General features: G+C 37.9%; 1 protein-coding gene across 8 annotated transcripts in view; it reads left to right on the top strand.

Annotated features, from left to right (window-relative positions):
- The window catches only part of HIVEP2 (HIVEP zinc finger 2), a 194,424-nt gene that overhangs the window by 22,772 nt on the left and 148,324 nt on the right, over positions 1-23,328 (top strand). For 4 of the 8 annotated variants that reach the window (XM_063666671.1, XM_063666669.1, XM_063666674.1 and 1 more), the window contains exon 2: positions 22,002-22,076. The exons of the other annotated variants lie outside the window; for them this stretch is intronic. The gene's annotated coding sequence lies outside the window, so the exon portion shown is untranslated. The remainder of the gene's footprint in view (positions 1-22,001; positions 22,077-23,328) is intronic. 8 annotated transcript variants of the gene reach the window in all.

The raw sequence follows: 23,328 nt of genomic DNA, 5'->3' as shown, positions 1-23,328 counted from the left end.
CTGTGCCTGACATAGAATCTAGGGGCTCCACAGGGCTGGCTTTGTGGGCATGTGACCTGTGCATTTGTACAGGGCTCCAAGCTCAGAAGGGCCCTGAGTTTGGTTTAATGATCTACTGTCACTGTCTTGAAATTAATTTTTGAGCAAGGGGTCTTCATTTCTCTGCCTTGCTGAGGTACAACTGAATAAAAAACAGATGGTGTGTTTGGGATCCATCCAATATATCAGCTTAATTGGAATATTATTGGGAATCAAATATGAATGGTTTTGAAAAAGAAAATCTTCTCCAAAGTGTTCAGTATAGCTTCTTCGTTGGAACATAGGAGACTGTAGCTAACATCATGAGAAATGTAATAGGTAGCATTAACTATCTTATTTTTAAATGTCATCTGTTATATTTTGGTTCATGTTTATCTTATTGTTCACTATTAAATATTTAACTATGATTTTTTTTTTTTTTGAGACGGAGCCTTGCTCTGTTGCCCAGGCTGGAGTACAGCGGCGCGATCTCAGCTCACTGCAACCTCCGCCTCCCGGATTCAAGCAATTCCCTACCTCAGCCTCCTGAGTAGCTGGGATTACAGGCTCCCACCACCACGCCTGGCTAATTTTTGTATTTTTAGTAGAGACAGAGTTTCACCATCTTGGCCAGGCTGGTCTTGAACTCCTGACCTCGTGATCCACCTGCCTCGGCCTCCCAAAGTGCTGGGATTACCAGGCATGAGCCAACGCGCCTGGCCTAAATATTTAACTATGAAATATTTATCTCTTATCAGTGGTATAATTATTTACTAATTACTGATTTATTGATAATACTCAGTTTGTTAGATATTGGGCAGGATTTATATTAAAACATGTTTGTTTTCTGGAGAGCACTATGTGTTTACATGAATACGTGTTCATATAAGTACTATGTATTTACATGCTCATACCTGCAAAATAATAGGAGGGGACAAGACAGTCTTTTAAAAAAAATCTGTTTTTGAGACTCTCTAGGGATGTACATGTCATAATTCTTATTGAGAGCCAGTTCTGTTGCTTAATCAGACTTATGACTAGAAAAGAGGCAGTCAGTACAGAGTGGGACCAGAACTGTGGGTTTCAGAGCTGGCCTGCCTGGGTTTGAGTACTGTCTCTGTTACTTTCTAGTTGTATGACTTTCAGCAAGTTACATTTTTCCCCTTAGCCTCCAGTTTGCTCACCTGTAAAACCAGGATACCTCTTAAAACAGACCTTGTGAGGCTTAAGTGTACTAATATATGTAAAGAACCTGGCCTGTAGTAAGCACTCAATAAATGAAGTTCAGGCCACTCTGGATCTTACTATTTTAAAATTTTAAAAGTATATTTATGTGGTTATTTATATTTATTAAATGCGAATTGAGAGCTTGTGTTGCTATCCCCAAAGACATCATAGTCAAGTGAAGGAACTGACTTGCAATTCAAGAATCAGGATATTGGAATAAGGGCAAAAGTAGGGGGAAGCAGAGGGTGAAAAGAAGGGCCTGGAGGGAGCCCTAAACCCTCCTGGCAGAAGAGGTGAAATGGAACATTCCCTTAGCTGCCCTTGGAAGGATCAATAGACACCAAGAGCAGCTTGGTGAGGGTTTGAGAATGCATAGCGAGTTTGGGGAATTTTAAAGAGCTTAGTATGGCTGAAGTTTAAAGGACAAGTGGGAGATTGTGAAAAATGGGGTAGAGATGTAAGATGAGGCCAGATCCTGAGGATGTGGACTAGACGGACAGGAGGGCAATGAAGAAAGGGTCATATCTTAGACGCTAACGAAGTTGAGTTTCCCCAAAGAGACTTTAAGCATCAATACCATATGCTATGGAGAGTTAAAGTAAGATAAGAACTGAAAAGTGATTAATAATTAGGAAATTGCCAGCATGTAGTTTGATCTGTCATTTGCTATTTCATGTGAATGACTATTTAAGCTTTGATTTTTTGGAAGTGTGGAGAAGGCATTTAAATTAGATCCCAAAGTTTCTGACTAAAGGAGGATTAAGTCCTAGATTTCCAAAAGAAGTTTGACAATCCTTTTTCTCCTTAGTTCTTTCAGATTAGGATTAACTACTGGTTTGAGATTAATACATGGCCCGACTTAGATTGTAATCCTCAGTAGGGATAGGGCAATAGAGCCTTATTTTATCACTGTAACTTCAGAATCTGATGGGATTTTTAGTTCATAATGATAATTAAAAAAAACTGAACATCAGACACTTTTCTAGGCCTTTTACATGTGTTATCCTCTTTTCTTTTGAGGATAACTCAAAAGAGTCTCATTGTATGACCCAGGCTGGAGTGCAGTGGCACAATCTCGGCTCACTGCAACCTCTGCCTCCTGGGTTCAAGCGATTCTCGTGCCTCAGCCTCCCCAGTAGCTGGGATTACAGGCGTGTACCACCACGCCTGGCTAATTTTTGTATATTTAATAGAGACAGGTTTCGCCATGTTGGCCAGGCTGGTCTCGAACTCCTGGCCTCAAGCAATCTGCCTGCCTCCCAAAGTGCTGGGATTGCAGGCATGAGCCACCTTGCCCAGCCTATCCTCATATTTTAAATGTTTTATTTTTTTGAGGCAGGGCTGTTTGTCTTCTTATTTTATAGATGAAAACATTGGAAGGGCAGAGAAGTTAAATATCTTGTCACACTGCTAGTATGTTTTGGAGCTTGCATTTAAGCTCCAGCAGTCCTAATTCAAATCCCAGACTTTCCTTTTTCATGACCTGCTTCCTTACCGTAGCTCTGTATACTTTTGCTGAATGAATGGGTGAATGAATGAATAAATTGGGGAAAAGAGATGAATTTATATATGTATATTGAAATAGGATCTCCCTCTGTCACTCACTGTGGATTGCAGTGGCATGATAATAGCTCACTACAGCCTCTACGTCCCGGGCTCATGGGATCCTCCTACCTCAGTCTCCCAAGTAGCTGGGACTACAGGCATGTGCTCCCATTCCCAGCTAATTTTTAAAATTTTTTGTAGAAATGGGTTCTCCCTATGTTGCTTAGGCTGATCTGGAACTCCTGGGCTCAAGTGATCCTCCTGCCTCAGCCTCCCAAAGTGCTAGGATTACAGGTGTGAGCTACCATGCCCAGCTGGATTAATAATTTTTTAATCCAGACTAGTAAATCTGAGTATAAAATTTTTTATCTCGTTGTTGCTTGTAGGTACCTTATCCCTTTTATTTTCCTAAGAGAAGTTTATTCTTCTGTTACCTATGTGATAACCCAGTTTCTAAATTCTTGAATCGCAGGATGTATTCAGGAATTGATTTCCTGGAAATTAGGGAATTTCCAAATGGTTCTCCCTCCTGCTATCCAATAAGAATCATGGGGTCTTTGTTGTCAGAGAGGAGGTCCTTAATACATACCTGTGATCTGGTAGTACAAGAGTGGACACCACGGGTAGGGCTCAAAGTGAAGCTGTGAGCCACTCACATGTGACGGAGGACTAGACCAAGGTCAGTTCTGCATGCCGAACCTTTGGAAGCCAGGACTTCGGAGATACAAAGATAATTGAGTGACAAATAAGTAGCAGAATATGATAGAAGGGATATTATCCTTACATTTGTGACTTTCTTTTTAGCTATAACTCTGTGACCTCATGTAGCAGTTACACAAAATGGGACTGTAATTCTTACCTTTGGAGATAAAATGAATGGTAGAGGAAATGTTTGTTAGGCTTATAGAAAGATCTAACTATTGTGTCTTTACAATGAACAGAATAATTAAATTTGATGGAACCAACTTTCCTACTGTAGAAATACTTTTAAAGAGTTTATGTCTAATGACATAAAACTATACTTAGGAAGCTCTGTTTTTGTACAGAACAAAGTGTTTTTCGACTTCTGTTGTTACATCCTTTGAATAGGTTAACATTTCTGCCTCCTTTGAGGACTAATTCTTTGCTCTTTCACATCAATGACCAATGTAGAGTTTGCCTACATTTATTTACAACTTATTAACATTACTAGAGAATAGCATACTAAATGTGAAAGGAACAGAGTAAGATCCATGTCAGGGTATCAATTTTTAACTCAATAAACTTATCAGTATTTTAAAATGCCATTTTATTATTTTTGCATAGATAAAGTATATTACATCTTATTTCCCAAAGCTTAATAGGTTTGAACATGGGCTTTATTTGTAGAAGGCAAGTAAGAGAATAATTATAAAAGTGGGTCTTTGAGTAGAATAATGATAAACTTACCCATATTATAAACTGCATTGTGATGTGTGTTTCCTTAAAAGAAATGTGATTCTGAAAAAAATGGCTTGCATTTGAGCCTGTTACTGTGGATTTAAATTTGCATAGAAGACATTTATAGACGGTTCCTGATGTGAGCTGCAGCTGGTAAAATACATTCCTTACCTATCCAATAAGAATATAATAGGATTTGCTTTTTAATTTTTAAAGCACAATCATGAGTCAATATTAAACTATAAAGCTCTGAAACTGGCGAAGAAGACAACTATCGGGAAGAGAGCAGAGAATATTTTGTATATTTCACATAAAGGGCATTTAACAGTATTGTTTTCTAATTTTACTTTCATTTCAAACTGCTTCATTAAAAAAGAAAGTTGAGGTGACTTGCCTCAAAGGTCTTTATAATTTTTGAGGCTTCTTTCTGCTTGTGTTTTTGTAACTGTAAAATAAGAACACACTGAAAATATACTGGAATTAAGAAAGCCAGTGTGAGTAAATGAAAATGTCATTAAATTTGGTAGAGTAATGGACAGATGGGTAACTTGAAGTTAATAAAGACATAAAAAATCAAAGCAGAGGAATGTATTTTAAGAATAAAACAATCTAAATTGCATGACTTAAAAGTAAAATAATAGGTAGGGAATTATGTATTATAAAGAAACATGAATGTGTTAACTACAGGTGTTAATATTTAAAAAAATTGTAGTGGGAATGATTTGAGACTTCAGACTCTTTTGGTTACATGGCTTTTATGACATCACTTTTTCTAAATTTACTGGAACCTGTATTTGTTTTTACATTGTTTTGTCATGGTAAAATACATTTATATAACTTAAGGCTCTTTTCTTCATTTATTTCACCTTGTCTTCAAAAAATTACATGAACATGTTAGTTCCCTAAAAGTGAAAGAACATTATGTTTTTTATTGGTGAATAAGAAGTTGTTATGGAGTGCTCTATTTTTACAGCTGTGCTTCAGGGTATCACGTTCTGAAGAGATCAGCTTGGCATGATCTCATGGGCATGAATCTTGGGGAGACAATTCTGAAACAGCCACAGGCCTGCAGCGTCGCAAAGCCAGGGCAGAACATCCAGATGCTGTCGTTAGGAGGCATGCGGTCTGTTAAAGCTTTAGGACGGAAGACCCAGGAGGATGCAGCTAGAAGAATGCCACATCCACATTCGTGGCAACTCTCTGGGTGCTGTTGTAATTTTAACTCTTGAGTTTGTTTAATAGAAAAAATAAATAGAGCTGTGCGTGATGGCTCAGGCCTTTAATCTCAGCACTTTGGGAGGCCGAGGCAGGCGGATCACCTGAGGTCAGGAGTTTGAGACCAGCCTGGCCAAAATGGCGAAAACCTGTCTCTACTAATAAATACATAAAAGTAAATAAAATAAATAGGGAAAAATAAATAGGGAGGCAAAGAGGAAAGGGTTGAAGGAAACAGGTATTGAGACTGAAGTAGAGAGACTGTTGTAGTTTCATTTCATGGCTTACATTGTTCTTGTTAAAATTACAGAAGCTCCGGGCATGATGGCTCATGTCTATAATCCCAGCACTTTGGGAGGCCAAGGTGGGTGGATTGCTTGAGGTCAGAAGTTTGAAACCAGCCTGGCGAACATGGCAAAACCTGTCTACTAAAAATGCAAAAATCAGCCAGGCGTGGTGGTGCATGCCTGTAATCCCAGCTACTCGAGAGGCTGAAGCAAGAGAACTGCTTGAACCCAGGAGGCAGAGGTTGCAGTGAGCCAAGGTTGCACCACTGCACTGTAGCCTGGGCAACAGAGCAAGACTCTATCTCAAAAAAAAAAAAAATTACAGAAGCATATTATGATTTTGAGAAGGTATGTGAAGCTACTTTCTTTATCTGATAAGAACAGAATTTCTGTGTCTAATACTCAGATATGATTATTTGGGATGTGGATTAGCTTTGCTGTCTTTACTTTGGACTCCTCTGTGTCAAGGTTGGTGGTAGTTGAGTACATGTGTGATTGGAAGTTGTTTATAAGATTCTTATTTAATTAAATAAGTTAGGAAATACTAACATTTTCCCATCATCTAGAAATATGTGTTATATTTTTTATCATCACTGTTAGTGAGAATAAAATTTGTTATTTGGAATCCACATGCACTCAGAATTGTTGCCACTTGCAGTGCATGTAGTGTCACATGGATGTCATTCATACCTGTTGCTTCTGCTGCAGTGGCTGTCACTGTCCCTATCCAGAGCTGTACCAAGATCTGCACTCAGAAAATTTTGAGGAAAATTGTTTAATAGGGTTGGAGTGATATAACCTTTTTTTTTCATTATTCATCTATTCTGTTTTTCAATATCAAGTAGGTTGATAATCCTGGAGAAGAGAGAATTAGTGATAAAACCAACAGTACATCACATACGAAACTGTTACTAAAATTTTATTTACTTGTTTCTGGACTATTGGAATAAGACTAGCAAAGAAGTTATTAACTAATCACCTTTGAAATTTTGGATGAGTGACATAAGTTAATAATTGTTTATGGCAGCATAATTATTAACAGTACAATATTAGAAGAAGTGCATTTAAAATATAGTTAACATACAGTAAACCAGCCTGTCACATTTGTAGTATGTCCATTATGCTATAGTAGAAGCGTTAGGAAAATTAAATACTACGTATATCTTTCTAGAGAAATAATTTCCATCATAATATGGTAGACAATTAAAACACAGTAGTTTCTTTCAATATGTAAAGGATATTTGCTTACTGTTGATTATTTAACGAATACTTATTGAGTAGCTGTTAGGTGCTGGACGCTGACCTGAGAGCTGGGGATACAGCAGGAACAAAGAGTTTCAGTCCTCATTGGAGGACCCTAATCCATATTAATCTGACAATCATACAGATGTAGAATTATAAATTAGTTGATAACTTCTTTCCTACTCTTATAATTATAAATTATGCTTTTAAGGTGCCAGGAGAGAGGAGAACAGGAGAGCTTCATCTCTTTGATGAAGTCAGGGAAAGATTTTTCTGAGAAACGGGTGTCTTGATCCCAGATTGACTAATGGGGATCATTAAATAAGTGAAGGGGTTGGTGGATTCTCCAGGTGGAGGGAACAGCTAGGGCACAGGACCTGTGATCAGTGGGATCATGGTTTTAATCAAAGGCATAAAGGAACACTGCTGTGGCTGGGGCACCAAGAACAAGGGAGCTGCACAGGGCTCAGTCCACACAGGGTTTTATAAACTCAGTTTAGGATTTTGGTCTTCATCTCAACTTGAATGGAAACTCATAGAAGTTGTTCAGACATGGGGATGAAAGGATTAGATTTGCATTTTGAAATTTACTTGGAATATGTAGTCGAGCTTTGCATGGTGAACAAATTGGAGGGTGGCAAGATTGGATCTAGAACTAGTCAAGAGATTACTGCGGTAAACCAGGGAGTAGATGACTATACTGGACTAATCCACTACAGTGAATTAAAGAGGTAGAGGTGGAGACTGGGAGAAAGATTGGTGAGATGTGAGAGATTTCCAGGAGGAGAAATAGATAGGGCTTTATAATACCTGTAGAGAGTGAAGGAGAGGACATAGCCTAGAATGAGTCGTAAGTGTGTGGCCTGCATGCCTGAATGGGCAGAGGCACAATTTATTGGGATGGGGCTCACTAAGGGGAAAGCCAGGTTTAAGAGAGTGGTGACTTTTGTTTTTGGATTTGTTGAGTTTAAAGTGGCTTTGAATTATCTAAATGGAGATGTCAAGTAGTCAGTTGATCATAGGAGTCTGGAGGAGGGGGGTGGTCTGGAGATGGAAGTGGGTGTCCTTAATGTATAGATGGTGTCTGAGTTGGAGTGGATGAGAGGGTGTAAAGAGAGCAGAGACGAAAAGAGGGTGTGGGGCTAACTCTGGAGAAACTCTAACTTTTACAGGCCTGATTCAAGGGAGTGATGCCACCAAGATTAAGAAAGGCTGGCTAGAGGTCCATAATAAAAGAGAATCCAGTGTCATAGCATCTATATGAGGAGAAGTGCAATAAAGATTTTGCCAGGGCTGCTGTGATAAAGTCTCACATGCTGGGTGGCTGAAAACAAAAGACATCTATTGTCTCACAGTTCTGGAGGCTGCAAGTGTGAAGCCAAGATGTCAGCAGGGTTGTGAGGGGAAATCTGTTCTGTGCCTCTCTCCCAGCCTCTGGCCATGGTTTGCAATCCTTGTTGTTCCTGGGCTCCTCATTACTGTAATCTCTGCCTCAGTCTTCGTGTAGTATTCGCTATTTGTGTCATATTGGATAAGGGGCCCACCCTACTACAGTGTGATGTCATCCTAACTAATTACATCTGCAAGGACCTTATTTCCAAACAAGGCCACATTCTGAGGTACTGAAGTTAGAACTTCAATGTGACTTTTTGGGGGGCCACAATTCCACACATAGCAAGAGGATTCAAGCAGATTTCACTCTTGCATAAGGCTCCCCAGGGGAAGCAGTGACAATCATGACCCACTTCCCATTCTTACACAATATTTTAATATTATTGTGTCCAATGAGGTTCAAATCAAGTGTTTATGGTGGCTGAGGTAAATGTAAGGAGTAGAAATAGAAAGAAGATTAAATGGGGGAGAAATAGTGGGGCAAAACAGTTCTTAGAGGAGATGAAATTTGAATTGGGCCTTAAAAGAAGGGGCTCAGGATTTAAATTTGTGGAAAGTTGAGGTAGAAAGGGCATTACCAGAGAAGAAAACCTGCATGAAATTTTGATCTGGAAAAATATTCAAAGCCTTCAAAAAGTAGGAATCTGCTCTTTGTCACTTAGCATAAAAGAACCATGTTCTTGCTGGTTTCCCTTTGTATGGAAAGAATATTAGATATTTATGTTTGACGAAGAGACTTTTGGCATAAGTAAGGCTGGGTTGTGCATTCAATTGATTTAGTTAACAATTATTTATTATGTACCAACTACTGTGCACCAAGGGCTCGGATACATCAGATTTTGAATAGTCATTTAACCTCTCCCTGCAACACTTCTGCATCAGCCATCATTTTAACACAGTTTAGGAGTAAAAATGTGTTGATTGTCTCTTATGACTCTGCCCATTTTCAGAGTGATAAATTTAATAGTGACTAATAATTACTGAGCAGCTTACTCAAGACCAACCGCTATTCTAAATACTTGACCTAAATTAACTAATTTAATCTTTATCGATACTTTATAAAGTAGGCTCCAAATTTCATAGACTCTAAGGTGTCATCGGTTGTAAGATGGCATTTGATGTACCTCTAAGAAAGGAAAACAAAGATTCCAATTTTTTTTGAAAGATGCCATCCATAGTAAGACACATTCTGATTTCAAAAATGTTAAAATATGAAAAAAAAGCCTATGTCTTAGAATTGGTAGACCACTTAAATTTGATGGTACATGATAACTGTGGCTGACATGTGAGAAAATGGGGCCACCAAGAAGGGTCAGTTGCTTGCCCAAGGTTACCTACGGATACGCAGTGTAGCTCAGGTTCTGCTTCAAGGGGCTGGTGCCAGAGCCCATCCCCAGTACTATGACTGCAATCTCCGAGCACATCTCAGGCACTTTTTTTTTTTTCATATACTGAGAGCCTGATAATGTTTCAGGGCTCTAACCTGACTGAGTTTTGGGGTACACTGTGGTGGGAGAGACACATGCAAACGTGCAACTTGCTGCTGGTGATCTGGCTGATCAGGGACTTTGCTGGGCCAGTCTTTTAGTTTGCTACTTTTTATCAATCTGGAATGTTGACAATGAAGAAATGCCACAATGGTGAGCCACGAGATGGGGTGGAGGTGAGGATGGGGCAAGAGTGGGTGACTTTTCTTGTGCAAAGTGATGCATCTTTGGCCCTGTTCTAAGTTTCACTTCCTCTGAAGGCCACATTCAGCACCCCCTGCAGTCGACTGTGCTCTCTGTGATTGTCATCAGTTGTGCTCTCACCACGTTACTTGGTTTCATTTCCCGTGTTTTACCTTTCCTCTGGTCTATGGTGGCCCTGTAGACACCTCTTTCTTCCAAGGCTTGTGGGAAAGTGCCTAGAAACTTAGTTAAGTATGACAATTAGATACTTAGTTAAGTATGGCATTGAAGCTGGCAAAAGAAAGTGAGCGGTGAAGTACCAGTGTGATAACTCTTCAATCCTTTTTAATATTTTCTGTCTTCATGGGGACAGCCAGTGTGCCCTGATCCATGGGTTTTCCCCCTCAAACTGGTTTCTTGAAAAAATCAGATATTGTTCATACTTCACTATCCAAATGATAGCATGAAGGAAATGTACGTTTTTTTGTGTTTCAGAAGTCGTTGTCAGAGTGAAAGTAGAAGTTCTCATTAGCATCCCAAGGCTTGAGTTTTTGAAGATGTTGTAACAGCATGAGTAAGAATTGAATTGATACAACTTTTTGACAAGCTCATCCTAAGCTAAGCAGTTCAGTTCCCATAGGTCACCATGAGTCCTGATTTTGTCTCCCTGCTGTGGTAAGGGGCCATCCCCTGTGTGCTGGCTGATGACAGTCTTAGTCTCCTCGTCTGTAAATCGGGGATAACAATACCTCCAATACAGCCCAGTGCTTTTTTGATTTATGTCTGCTAAGTACATTTTCATACCCACTTTTAAAATCATTTGATTTTTTTTTCTCCTTATGAATGTGCAGCACAAGCAATAATTCCATCTAAGCATCTACCTCGTAGGAATGATCACAAAACCTTACCATTCTCTGAACTCGCCGTCCCCAACCTTTTTGGCACCAGGAACCGGTTTCATGGAGGAGAATTTTTCCATGGTGTGGGGTTGGTGGATGGTTTTGGGATGAAACTGTTCCACCTCAGATCATCAGACATTAGATTGTCATAAGGAGCATGCAACCTAGATCCCTCGCATGCGCGGTTCACAGTTGGGTTCACGCTCCTATGAGAATCTGATGCTGCCGCTGATCTGATAGGAGGCGGAGCTCAGGCAGTAATGCCCGCTTGCCCGTCACTCACCTCGTGCTGTGCGATGCGGTTCCTAAAAGGCCATGGACCATTACCGGTAACTGAACATGACCCACTGGCCTTGAGAAGCTGACTGTAGAGGAGATGGATGTGCACGTAGCTATCAAGCCAGGATGAAAACAGCCATGAGAAGAGAGGTGTGATGAGGAGAACGGGGAAGGGATTTCTGAGGAGAAATATATGAATTCTACTAGAGGGGCTTGAGAAGCCTTAGTGGGAGGGACAAAAGTTTGATCACTGTTGTTAGCATGTGTTTGGAACTAGATGTAAATAACAATGATTGTATACACTGAGGCCTGAAGTTTTCTTTTCAGAAAGACTGACACCCTGGAGCAGTGCTCTCAAATTGAACTGCATTGGCCAATATGGTAGCCACTAACCACAAGTGGCTTTGGGGTACTTGAAATGTGGCAGTGCAGCTGAGGAACTAATTTTTAAATTTTATTTAATGTTAATTTTATATTTAAACTTAAGCAGCCACATAAGGCTAGTGCCTACCATATTGGATAGCACAGCCAGAGGAAACCTGCTGTCACTAACCCAGTATGGAGATTTCAGATAATTATCTTGATCACAAATCAAATCACAAAGTCAGAGACTTTGACTGGCTTTTGCTTTTTAGTATCATTAGCCATAAGTACTAGCACTGAAACATCCATTAGACACTAAAATACAGTAACTCATTAATTATGAAACAATGAGTGGTCAGTTAAATTAGTGATACCCTTGACACACACACTCATGCATAGATCTACATGCATGCACACATACGCATCACAGACACACAAACACTCACACACATTTCCCCTGCTTGTTTTCTTGAACTGGACAGAGGGAGAAATATGTTTTTGAATGGCTTGTTGTCTCATTTCTGAGACAGTGAATTAACGATCCTTCTCCTGGGAGCAGTGTCAGGCTGAGCAGAGTCCCTGATAGAAGGAAAGGACCAGCTTTGCCCTATAATAAGAACCCTGCAAAAAAGGGTCTCAGATGATTCTTAGTTTCCTCGTCTGTAAATCTGGGGATAACAATACCTCCTCTGTCTGCCTCAAAAGATAATATATGTTTGTAAAAGCTTCTTTTCAGGGAGGTTTTCCCAAACCAATATCTCATCTTTTAATAAGCCTGCAGGGCATTTCTCTTTCTGTGTTGACTATGGTACCAAGAGGTATGATTATACGTATTTTCTCCTTGATCTTAAATGCCCGATGGCAATCATCACACCTTTTTAGAGACCCACTTGAAAATTGCTATGTTTAAATTCTGCCCCAAACTTGTTTTAGAATTCTTCCTTTCTGAATCCCAACTGTATTCTGCTCAGTCCTAGGCTCTGCCCCTCTTAGCACGTTTGTCCTCTATCCACTGGACTCCCCTGAAATGTTGCTTGTGCTTATTTTTAAGTTTTTTTTTTTTATGTGTTTGTGCTTTGCCTTCCATATTAAAGTGGAAACTCTCTGGGTAGAGGTGGCCTTTAAACTTTATTGTCTTGAACTTTTTAAACTTAATTTTATCCAGTGCATTGCAGAGGGTGGCATTTATTAAATTTTGCAGACTGGTAGTAAAATAGAGGACTTGAGTCTTTAGGGCTCAGACTGACATTTTCAACGTGTACTCTTTGGTTATTTAGATCAGTGGATTCAAGCTGTATCATGCACAATGGTCTTTCAAGGAGCGTTAAAAAATTCAGACCCCCATGCTCTACGCGTGTGATTCACAAGGTCTGAGGTGAGGCATAGGGAACCTTAATGTTAAGAGGTAAATTAGGTAATTCTGCTGCCGGTGATCTGAGAACTACTCTTTGAGAAACAGTGGTTTATATATTAAGATACCATTTCTATGGACTGTACTTAAAGAAGACTTTTCTGGCAGTAGGGATCTTGCTTCTAAGCAGAAGTCTAGGTTTGTTGTTGTTGCTGTTGTTTTGTTTTGTTTATCTTTATTTTTATTTTTTGAGACGGAGTCTCACTGTGCCACCAGGCTGGAGTGCAGTGGCACGATCTTGGCTCACTGCAACCTCTGCCTGCCGGGTTCAAGCAATTCTCCTGCCTCAGCCTCTCATATAGCTGGGACTACAGGCATGTGCCACCACACCCAGCTAGTTTTTGTGTTTTTTAGTAGAGACGGGGTTTTACCATGTTGGCTAGGATGGTCTCAATCTCTTGACCTCGTGATCTGCCCGCCTCAGCCTCCCAAAGTGCTGGGATTACAGGCGTGAGCCACCACGCCTGGCCTGTTTTGTTTATTTTAGAAGAGAATGAGAGAAGAGTGGGAAATTTTGTTGGTAAAACATTTCTTTAAATTATCTTCTTAAATGGGTGGCATGGTCAGTTGGGTAATAGAAATATCTCATCAGAAAGAAACAGATAATGCATGAAATGATTTTATCAAACTGCAATGGTAGAAAATACCTATTCAGCCGTCACTCAGAGCTTGTTTGTCCTTATTTTAGGCTTAGTTTTAATAGGCTTGATCATCTGATTGGCTAGAGATTAGGAGCACTATATGGAAGTCAAATATTGTCACTGTTAAAGGATGGCATATTGACTGCAAATGTAATCAGTGACAGCCTGAAAGTGAAGAAGGAAATAGATAAACTATAAAAATCAGAAGCAAGATCTTAAAGATCAAAATATAAGCCACTGGAGGAAACAAGAGTGCAGGGGTAAGCAAATGTAAGCATCTCAGTAGCTTCAGAAGCTGTTACTGTGTTTCCCCCAATTTACAGTAGCTATTTGTTGATCTTTCTACTCAGAATCTCAGTTCTACTAGGGCTGAGACCATGCCTGCCCCATATGATACTGTTATCTCCAGGACTTAATGTTGTACTTGACTCGTAGAAGAGGCTCCATAAGTATTTTCCTAGTAAATGGAAATAAATAAATGAGTAGGTTTGCTATGGTGATCTATGTTTATGATAATGACCCTGAGACATTTCTGATTAAAAACAGAGGCAGTTTTTTTTTTTTTTACATTTTAGATATATGTAATCTCAAAAAATGTTGGTGTATAAAGGCTTATTAAACACGCTTAATGTATATTCATTCATTCCTCAGTGACCTCCTCGCTAACATTGTTGCCCTCTCCCCTGCCTAGTTTATATTTAAATTGTCTTAAAATCATGGGATTTAATTTTCAGATTATAAATACTTATATATGTAGATATATACTAAAATATTTTGAATCATCTGCCAATGTATACTATACCATTGCTATGTAAACACAGCATCTTTTAAGGTCTTGAAAAATATTCAGATAGATTTTTGTCTATAGATAGTAGAAATCTGTGTATACCAATTTGAAGCTATCTCTTTCTGTATAGCTAATGCTTTTATAGTTAATTGTTCTTTAATAGATCATAATGATTTCCTTGGGTCACAATATATTTATTAAAATAGATATTTCAGCATGCATTCTAATTAAGAAAATGCATGTTATGTGTTAGGCAGACACACAGGCTCCATATAGTAGAGAAAATAACGTTTAGATACCTCTAAAATGATACACCTGCTCTTCAAGTGTTTCAGATTTGTACCCTTGAAATCTGCCCTTTAGTAGACTATTGTTAACTAAAAAAGGAAAGTTATTTTTGATATTCTTTAAAACAGGTTAAATTATGCTTGGTTCCTTTGTACTTTGTTTCAAAACTGTGTTTTTAATTCGTTGTGTAAAATTCAGATTTTTTTTTTTTTTGCGAGTTGGTATCTTACAGAATGGAGGAAAAGATGAGAGGAAGAAGTCTTTTTCCATAGGTACATATTTGGTCTTAGGCAAAATTTTGAAATAGGGAAAAGTATGTTTTTGACAGTGACATCCTACCACTTAGCACCCTTCTCAACCCAGTAAACCTGAAGGCACCAAGTTATCAAAATTGAGTTCTTGGTCTTTGATTGCTATAGTCCATTCTGGTCTAAACCACTCCTTTAAATTTTTCTAGTTCCAAAGTCATCTGTATTTTCTTACCAATCAAAAGTCCCAGCCAACAATTATTTGAGTACCTCTTCTGATTTTGGCAATGGGCTAGAAACTGTATAGAAATAAATGTGAACCCTACATCATGTTCTCAGAGAGAATGCAATCTAATATTGTTAATGGCATGCATGACTAACTCGTCTTAGTGGAAAAGACAGAATATGCAAAAAAGAGGCATAAACCAGATGAAATGAAATTTCAGAGAAAAAGACCAATTGCAGGAACCAGGAAAGGTTTTTCTGGAAGATGTGGACCTTAAGGATTGGTTAGCATCTTTAGAAGCAAAGATGGGTTGGAAGATGAACATACGTTACAAGTGAAAGTAGGAACACCACATATGGCTGCCCAAGAGTTGGATTTTGTAAAATCGTGAGGGCACCATTCAAATGGAGTATGATATAAATGGTGGCATGAGTGAAAGTCGGGAGACAGGAAATGTACAGGGTTAAGAACTGAGAATCATAAGTAGAATAGCCTGGACCATGTTGTGATGGAACTTGAATGAAAGAGTGAAGTTGTTTTGCCCTGTTCTTTAGGTTGTTGTGCTAAAAGTCCTTTCAGACCTCTCAAACTTTGAGTTTCTTTGATTTTCTGTAATTCAGATGGTAAGAGAGAACTGAGGAAGATTTTTGAGTAATGGAGGGGCTTGAAATTTCAGAAGATGAATGATTAGTTAGAAATACATGGGGTGAAATAAATCGAAAAGTTATTAGACTTTAGATGTGTTTAAAGTGGTTCTGCTCCTTTAAGGCCATCAAAGTACAGTTGGAGTATACATCAAGCTGGTGCTCTAGGGGAGGTCACAAGAACAGACCTTTTTGGATTGGTCCTGAGCACAGGTCCTCTCTGTTGAATTGCCCAGTGGACAGCCTGTTGATCACAGCTGTTTGTTTATGGGGTTTCACTCCCTTCTTGAGCTCCAGCTCCATGAATCAAGAGCCCCAAAAGGAGGCTTGTTAACAGGCTGCTGGAGTAGGGTAGAGGCAAAGTAGTGGGACTCAAATTACAGAGGTGAAAAGGAAATTTATCCATTCATTCATCAAACCTTTATTGAGTACGACTCAGGGTAAGCAATGGCTTTGTGTGCTTTGTGTATATTCACTATCTGGTACTGTTTTATTGCTTTGACCCTTTCTCCCCCCAAATTCTCTAAAAAGTTTTAGATTTCTTCACAACAGCTGAGACTCTCTAGGGGTAACAGTAAGACTACTGGTAGTGCTAGAAGGCGACAACCCGGGGAAAGCAGCAGCTGGTTTTATTTTTGGTTTTCGTCAGGTGTTTGTAAGTTGAGAACTGCCTGTATTCAAACAACGTGATTTGGTAGTGTATATGAACTTCCATAGAAATAATGGGTGTAGTACAATCACAAGGATAAAAATGAACAATCTCTAACATCATATGCTAGATAGTAAACTTTTTAAGCACTTGGGCATGGATTAATAGCTTAAAGAGTATGGATATGCTATGGACCATTCACAGTTTCATTTCATGTAAGATGTAGGTCTTGCTTTGGTTACAGAGCTCTGGCCATTGGTGAACTCTCCTGTGGAATAGTCATTGTTTTATAGTAGGTACTGGTTGATGCATTTGGGAGATTTAATTTTGGAGCTGACTAGATTACTGTAATTTATTTGTTCTTGTCAAGTTTTTAATTTATCACACAAGCAATATTATATCACCAATAAAGAAGAGATGCATAACTATCTCATAGGCTTTTATAACGTATCAACTTGATTTTTAGAATTTTTCCTTGTATATAATTTGATCTTAGCCCACATCCATACACTTGGCATAGTTATAATCATGATATTGATACAATCCTTACTTTCAAAATCATTTTTATAAACACTTTCATTTTGCATATTAGCATATTCTAATTTTAATGGCTGCTGCTATTTTTGATCTAATTTAATGGTCACAATTTTCTAAAAATCCCCTTATTGCTGAATATTCATTATTTTTTTCTTTTGGGGTTGTTTTTCAAAGGGAATGAATTTTTTTATCATACATGGTCTTCATTTTCAATTTGCTTTCCATTTTTATCACGATTGTGCCAAAGTAAAAATTTTGACTGCATTGTTGTTTTGGTTTGCATTTTAATAATAATTAAAGAGGTATCTTTATTCATTACATTTCTTTGTCTGGACTGACTTGGCATATCTTTTCTAATGTATTTCTTAGTTATTTTTTGAAAAGTAAGTTTCTATGAGCTTCCTATATGTTTTAAATATTTATTCTTATTACCTTATATCTACTTGGTTCTACTATTTCTCAATGTGATTTAATTCTTGTTTTGTTATTTTATACATTTAAATGATATTAGCTTTATCTAATCTAGATTACCTGTTTCTGGTTAGTTTTTCATGAGTGCCTTCAAAGTTATTTAAAAATTACAGTGATAAAGATAGTGCAGTTCTCTGATTATTATTATTATTAATATTTTTTGAGACAGAGTTTCACTCTGTCACCTAGGCTGGAGTGCAGTGGTGCCATCTCAGCTTACTGCAACCTCCGCCTCCCGGGTTAAAGCAATTCTCCTGCCTCAGCCTCCCAAGTAGCTGGGATTGCAGGCATGTGCCACCACGCCCAGCTAATTTTTGTGTTTTTAGTAGAGATGGGGTTTTGCCATGTTGGCCAGGTTGTTCTCGAACTCCTGACTTCCAGTGATCCGCCCCACTCGGCCTCCCAAAGGGCCAGGATTATAGGCGTGAGCCACCGCGCCTGGACTGATTATCATTTTTTATATTGCTTCTTGGTCTACTGTCAAGTGGCTTGCATTCTTATGGACTTGTATATTCTGAAACCATGACCATGGTGGGGGGAATTAACAGTTTGAACCATTAATAGTTAAAGGATCTGTTATGTCATATAATTTTCTCAGATTAAATGTAGATTTATAGATTGATAGGTTAGACAGTAAATGAAAACTATATTCAGGAATTTCTGAGTACAGTGAATCTGGCTAGTAAATTAAGAATTGTATTTAACCTCAGGTTTTAAAAACAAAAATACTTATATTTATTAAACACTTGAAAAACACTCCATGTTTGGAAATTATTTTTTTTCCCATGAGCTTTTGAGCATTTATAACACTACTTTCCAGTGTCTTGCTTTTAAAATGTAAGTAATAGTACATTTTTAAATGTGAGCTCAACTCACTGGTCGTTTGCAGAAATCATTTTAGCAGACCCCTCTATTGATTACCTAAATCATGCCTTGTTGGTTTTCTTTTTCTGAGGCTCAGATCTTATTGTGTAAACAGGATGCACTTTTGGAATTTATAGTGCATTTCAAGATTTTCTTTATATTGGTTTAATTGATCTTATAATTATTTTAAAATAACCTAAGTTATCTGGTAAATAGTTTATTGGTAGATGGTTGAGCAGTATCTTTCTTAACTCTAATTTAGAGATGGGAATTCAATATGTCTTCCAATATTTCATACGATGGAGGAAGAATTTAAAAAGTGAATGAAAGGTTGTTTTCCCTTAGTTTAGAAAGATAAATTGTAATATCCAAAATACTATAAAGTAAGTGGGCAACCGAAATCATCAAGATAGTTAAGAAAATATAATTAAGTCAGTTTTAACAAATCTTAAAAGGAGTGGAGTCATACTTGTTAGGACAAGCTTATGCTAATGAAATATCAGCCTGTGTTATCCCAGGTCAATAGATATGAAAACCACAGTTTACCCAGGGTTACTTAACTGATAATAATAGTGTGAGGATAACAAATTGAACTGATACAAGTAGAAAGACTAAGAATGATCTTCGGGATAAATGAAAACAAATGGATAATAAACTGATCTTGCCGAGTAATATAGGTTATGGTGTTATGCTTTAAAATATCAGTATTAATAGAAATATTCTCATGTGTTCTTTTGTTCTTTTGAAGGGTAAAAAGGGCTGTTTATCTTTTTTTGATCATGTCATCAGTTTCATTGGGTTGCCTTATTTTCATTCAGAAAGAGTATGGACTAATATCCATATTGAATTATGATTTAGACTTGAGTGTACTAGTAGGAAATTTATCAGTTGTGTGTGTGCAATAGTGCTTGGAATGAAATTTCACATTCACCTCTGATACTGCACCTACTGCGTTTTCTCATAGGCTTAATTTTGCCTTTTCAAGTTTGATGTCCTGTTGTTCAACATGAACAACAGCTTTATAAGGAAATATGTAATTTACATTCTTAAAGGAAAGTATATGTGACACTGTAACCTTTTTACTCTAGCATTGTTTTCAAAATGTTAATTACTAAGTTTTCCAGAAATGATTTTTAAAGATAAATGCATAAAAGAGATGGGTAAATAATATTTAGGGATGATAAGTGTAACAAGTGGGGAACAAAAGTAGAATGTGTGTCCTCAAATTCATCTTTGTAATTTCCCACTTTTTCATTTGGAGGTACTTGTCAAATACGAGTTGAAATTCAGACAGGCTGAATTAGGTTTTTAAGTCTAAAAATGACTAGAAATTTGGGTTTAATATTGCTATAAAGGTTTGTGTTTAGTCTGAAGGAAGTGAGCTTGCTGCATCTCAGTCACTTCCTGCCCCGTCCATATTCCTCAGTGCATAGCTGTGTTCCATCTCTGTGTATATATTGCAAAATGATCTGTCACTGTTAGGACACTTCTGGTGGAAAAGGTTTTCAGAGATTTATTTAAAGTATCAAATTGCTACTAAGACGGATTTTTTTTTTTTTTACTTTGTTTTGGTGCAATCATTAGCAATAAAGCAAGAATGAAATGGATGAGAGAAATGAGTATCGTAGACTCTAAGAAGACATCCTTGTTGATAACACTCTTTAAAAAGGAGTCCAAGAGAGCACCACCATAGTGGTGATTTCACTTTTTTGTTTTGTTTTGTTAACTTTGATATCAGAATCAGTGTGTGAATTAATGGGAACCACCTGAGTCATTTTTTTTCTGCGATTTTGTACTGGTATGTATGCATATATGGTACTGGTACATTAATTTATGGGGTGAAGCAGGAATGCATAATGCATTAATGTTATAACATAGTTATAACATAATATTTTGTGGATTCTTCAATACATAGCAATTAAAACAAAATGATTGTACTCCAAGTACAGAAATCAGGGAATAGTTTCAGTAGAATTTCAACTTAAGAGATATTTACTTACATATTGAGAGTCCATCAAAGTGAAGTCCGAGTCCAGGACACTGTATAAGTGAAGTACTATGTTTATTTCAGAGTTTCTTAAATTTGTGCTTACTAACTGGCATAGATAAGAGGGGAAATGATGGTTTAAAGTGTACATTCAATCAACAGCAAGGGCTGAACTATTGAAAATGTTGTGTTCTGTGTCCAGAAAACATTTTATTTTCACATAATTGTTTAAGTGTCTCCAATGAACATTTACAATATTTATGGGGGTATAGTGCTTGTGGTTCAGTTAGCTCAGTCTTAAGTTCTGTGCCTGGGTAATGGTATGTTGTTTAGCAGTAATTCTGAAATTAATTATAATAAAGGAGAAAACACCAGAGAAAAATACCTGTTTACTGCTCCTAGTTTTACAACAAGGGAACACTGTTAGGAGTTCCAAAGTAGCGTTAGTAGTTCAGTGTTGAGATATTTTGTCTCCTCACCCCCCTGTCTCCAACATCCTGTTTCATCACAAATGTTTATCATTTTACTCATTGGTTCTCCACCCTTCTTGTGGGCTGCTGTGGTTGCTGTCACCCAGCCAAGAGGCTGGGGAATGCCTGTCCACAAGCAGTAAGGGGCATCTGGCTAGGGTGCTCAGAAGGTCCTGAGCATTGTAGTATTAGCATTGTGAGGCCATTGAGATGGGGAGAGAACAAGCCTATTTAAATAGCTGCCAGAACGATCAATACAAGCACCATTGTTGCTAGTCATAGTGGAAATATATGCACTGTCTTTAGCAAAGAAAAAACTGAAGTGTACACCATTTGAAGATGTCATACTGAGGTGTTCTGAAAGCATCAAAAGAGAAGAAGAAAAAATCCTATCTAAACAATATTACTATCTTAAAAAGCCTGTTTTATTTGAGTGGTTGATTAACTTTTTAAAAAGTGGTTTGGTTTGCCTGAGAAGTTTATTTGGTATTAATTAGCTACTCACTTTAAAAATATTTAATATGACACAAGATACAATATGATAGTACCATGGCACAGTCTACTTGTTTCAGATGGAATTGACATTTTGGAAGAGTATGGGCCAGGAATTTTGTAGTCTGGACTTATGGGTTTGGGGGCAGAATACCACCAGGCGAGGTTCCCGTCTCATCACATTATGTTAGGAATTGTGTAACATCAACATGCCTTATCACTGGTGATATTAACCTTGATCACTTGGTTACGGTAGACTCTGCCAGGTTTTTCCATTGTAAAGTTACTACTTTTTCTCTCTCTGTATTCTATTCTTTGGAAGTCAGCCCACACCCAAGGGGAGAAGAATTAAGCTTTATCTTTGAAGGGAGAAAATATCTACATATTTTATTGATTGATTGATTGTTGACTTTGGTGTGGACTCATGGATATTTATTTTATTATTTGGGTTATCATCTAGTGCCATCACTATTTTATTCCTTATAAACTATTTTCTAATTCTTAAGATTTCATTTTGCAGAGCACTCTAGCACTAATATTGTGTGTAGCTTAGTGCAACATCTTATCCACCTGTTTTGCCTCTCCCTCCTCCGCATGTTTGCACTCTCATTTTTCAAACTGATAGATTCAGTTTTGCTGTTCTGGTTAAGACGAAGGTCATTTTCGTAGTCAAGTTGTAATGCACGCACTGTGGGAGGAGAAGTCATAATACAAAACTTCTTGTCGGCAGATTGGCGAATTTACCTGAGACATTGAGGCTCAAGATTATGAGAATGTGTGACTAGGACCAAAAGCGTATTTCCAGGTAGGAAATCAAAATTGTTTTATTTAACTCCTTTGCATTTGATTTTGCAGAAGTCAAATCACTGATTTCTTAGGAGATACAAAATCTGAAAAGGAGGGGCAGCATAGACATTGAGGTTGTGCTAGGAAATTACTTTGTTTTTCTTTCATTAGATTATTTTATTTGATTTCCAAACAATAGGGTAATAGCTAAGCTTTGAAACAAGATCTGAGAGGAACTTGCAGAAGCATATCTATGTTTGCAAAAGTGTTCTAGATATGATTTTGATTCTTGAAACCTATTTGAAAAATAATAGAATATAAATAATCTTTAGGTTTATCATATCAGAGAAAATACTTACTGGTTATGTGATGTTTTATGTGTTTCACAGCATATTTATTAGCTATGAATTGATTTGTACTTTGCATTTCTCATAAACTCCCCTAGATGTGATAAGGTCACAAATTTTCTCTGTTAGAAAGGGCAGGAGTGGGGAAAACTCACACATCATATATGCACTCAAGTTTTGACACACTGATTTACAAAGACAAGAATCAGTTTGCTAGCAGCTTCTATGAGGTAATTTTATAAGGAGTAAGTAAAAAAATATAAATAGAGTTCACGCAGAATACGAAGATGAGCAACCGAAAATCTGAAATAAAAGTGGAGTTAATATTGTGCAGTGATTCTTACCTCTGCTGTTAGAAGTATAAAAGCACTGTGATCCTTCCATCTAAACTACAGAGGTTTCAGCTCCATGGCAACACGAAGAACCTATTCTGTCAGAGGGTGTGTATACACAACTGCATTCAAAGCACGGGGCTGGGAGTGAGTTTGGGGGGAAAAACCTCAACCCTCCAAGACTTGCCCACGCATTTTTATGTGTGTATTATAATAAGGTCTTTGTGCAAGGAGGCCTGATAGAAGTTCACATCATCTGCACTCTGGTCTTTTACGTGATCCAGCTGCCATCACCCACCTCCCTTCTCTCTCCAGAAAGGAAGCCAGAAGAGGCAATTAAAGAATGAGACTGCAAGAAAAATGCTCTTCTCCCTCTCTCTTCTTGGAATGTCAACATAGTTATTGCTTTTCTGTGTGTCTCAGGGGGGCACTTGGCTGCTTCTTTCCACAGTCCTATTCCAGGGAGAGCTGTCTAATTGTAGCCTTCATGTAGAGTAGGGGCTGGCAAGAGCCGTAGTCAGCTTTCTTCTCTGTGCAAGGAGTACTTTCAGTAGGTCATCTGATGTCCTGCCTTGTACTTAAATACCGTGTG

The sequence above is a fragment of the Pongo pygmaeus genome, chromosome 5 (genome assembly GCF_028885625.2).
Source record: "Pongo pygmaeus isolate AG05252 chromosome 5, NHGRI_mPonPyg2-v2.0_pri, whole genome shotgun sequence".
Classification (NCBI taxonomy): domain Eukaryota; kingdom Metazoa; phylum Chordata; class Mammalia; order Primates; family Hominidae; genus Pongo; species Pongo pygmaeus.
The sequence above is the reverse complement of the archived record's forward strand: the minus strand, read 5'-3'. Positions and strand labels throughout refer to the sequence as shown.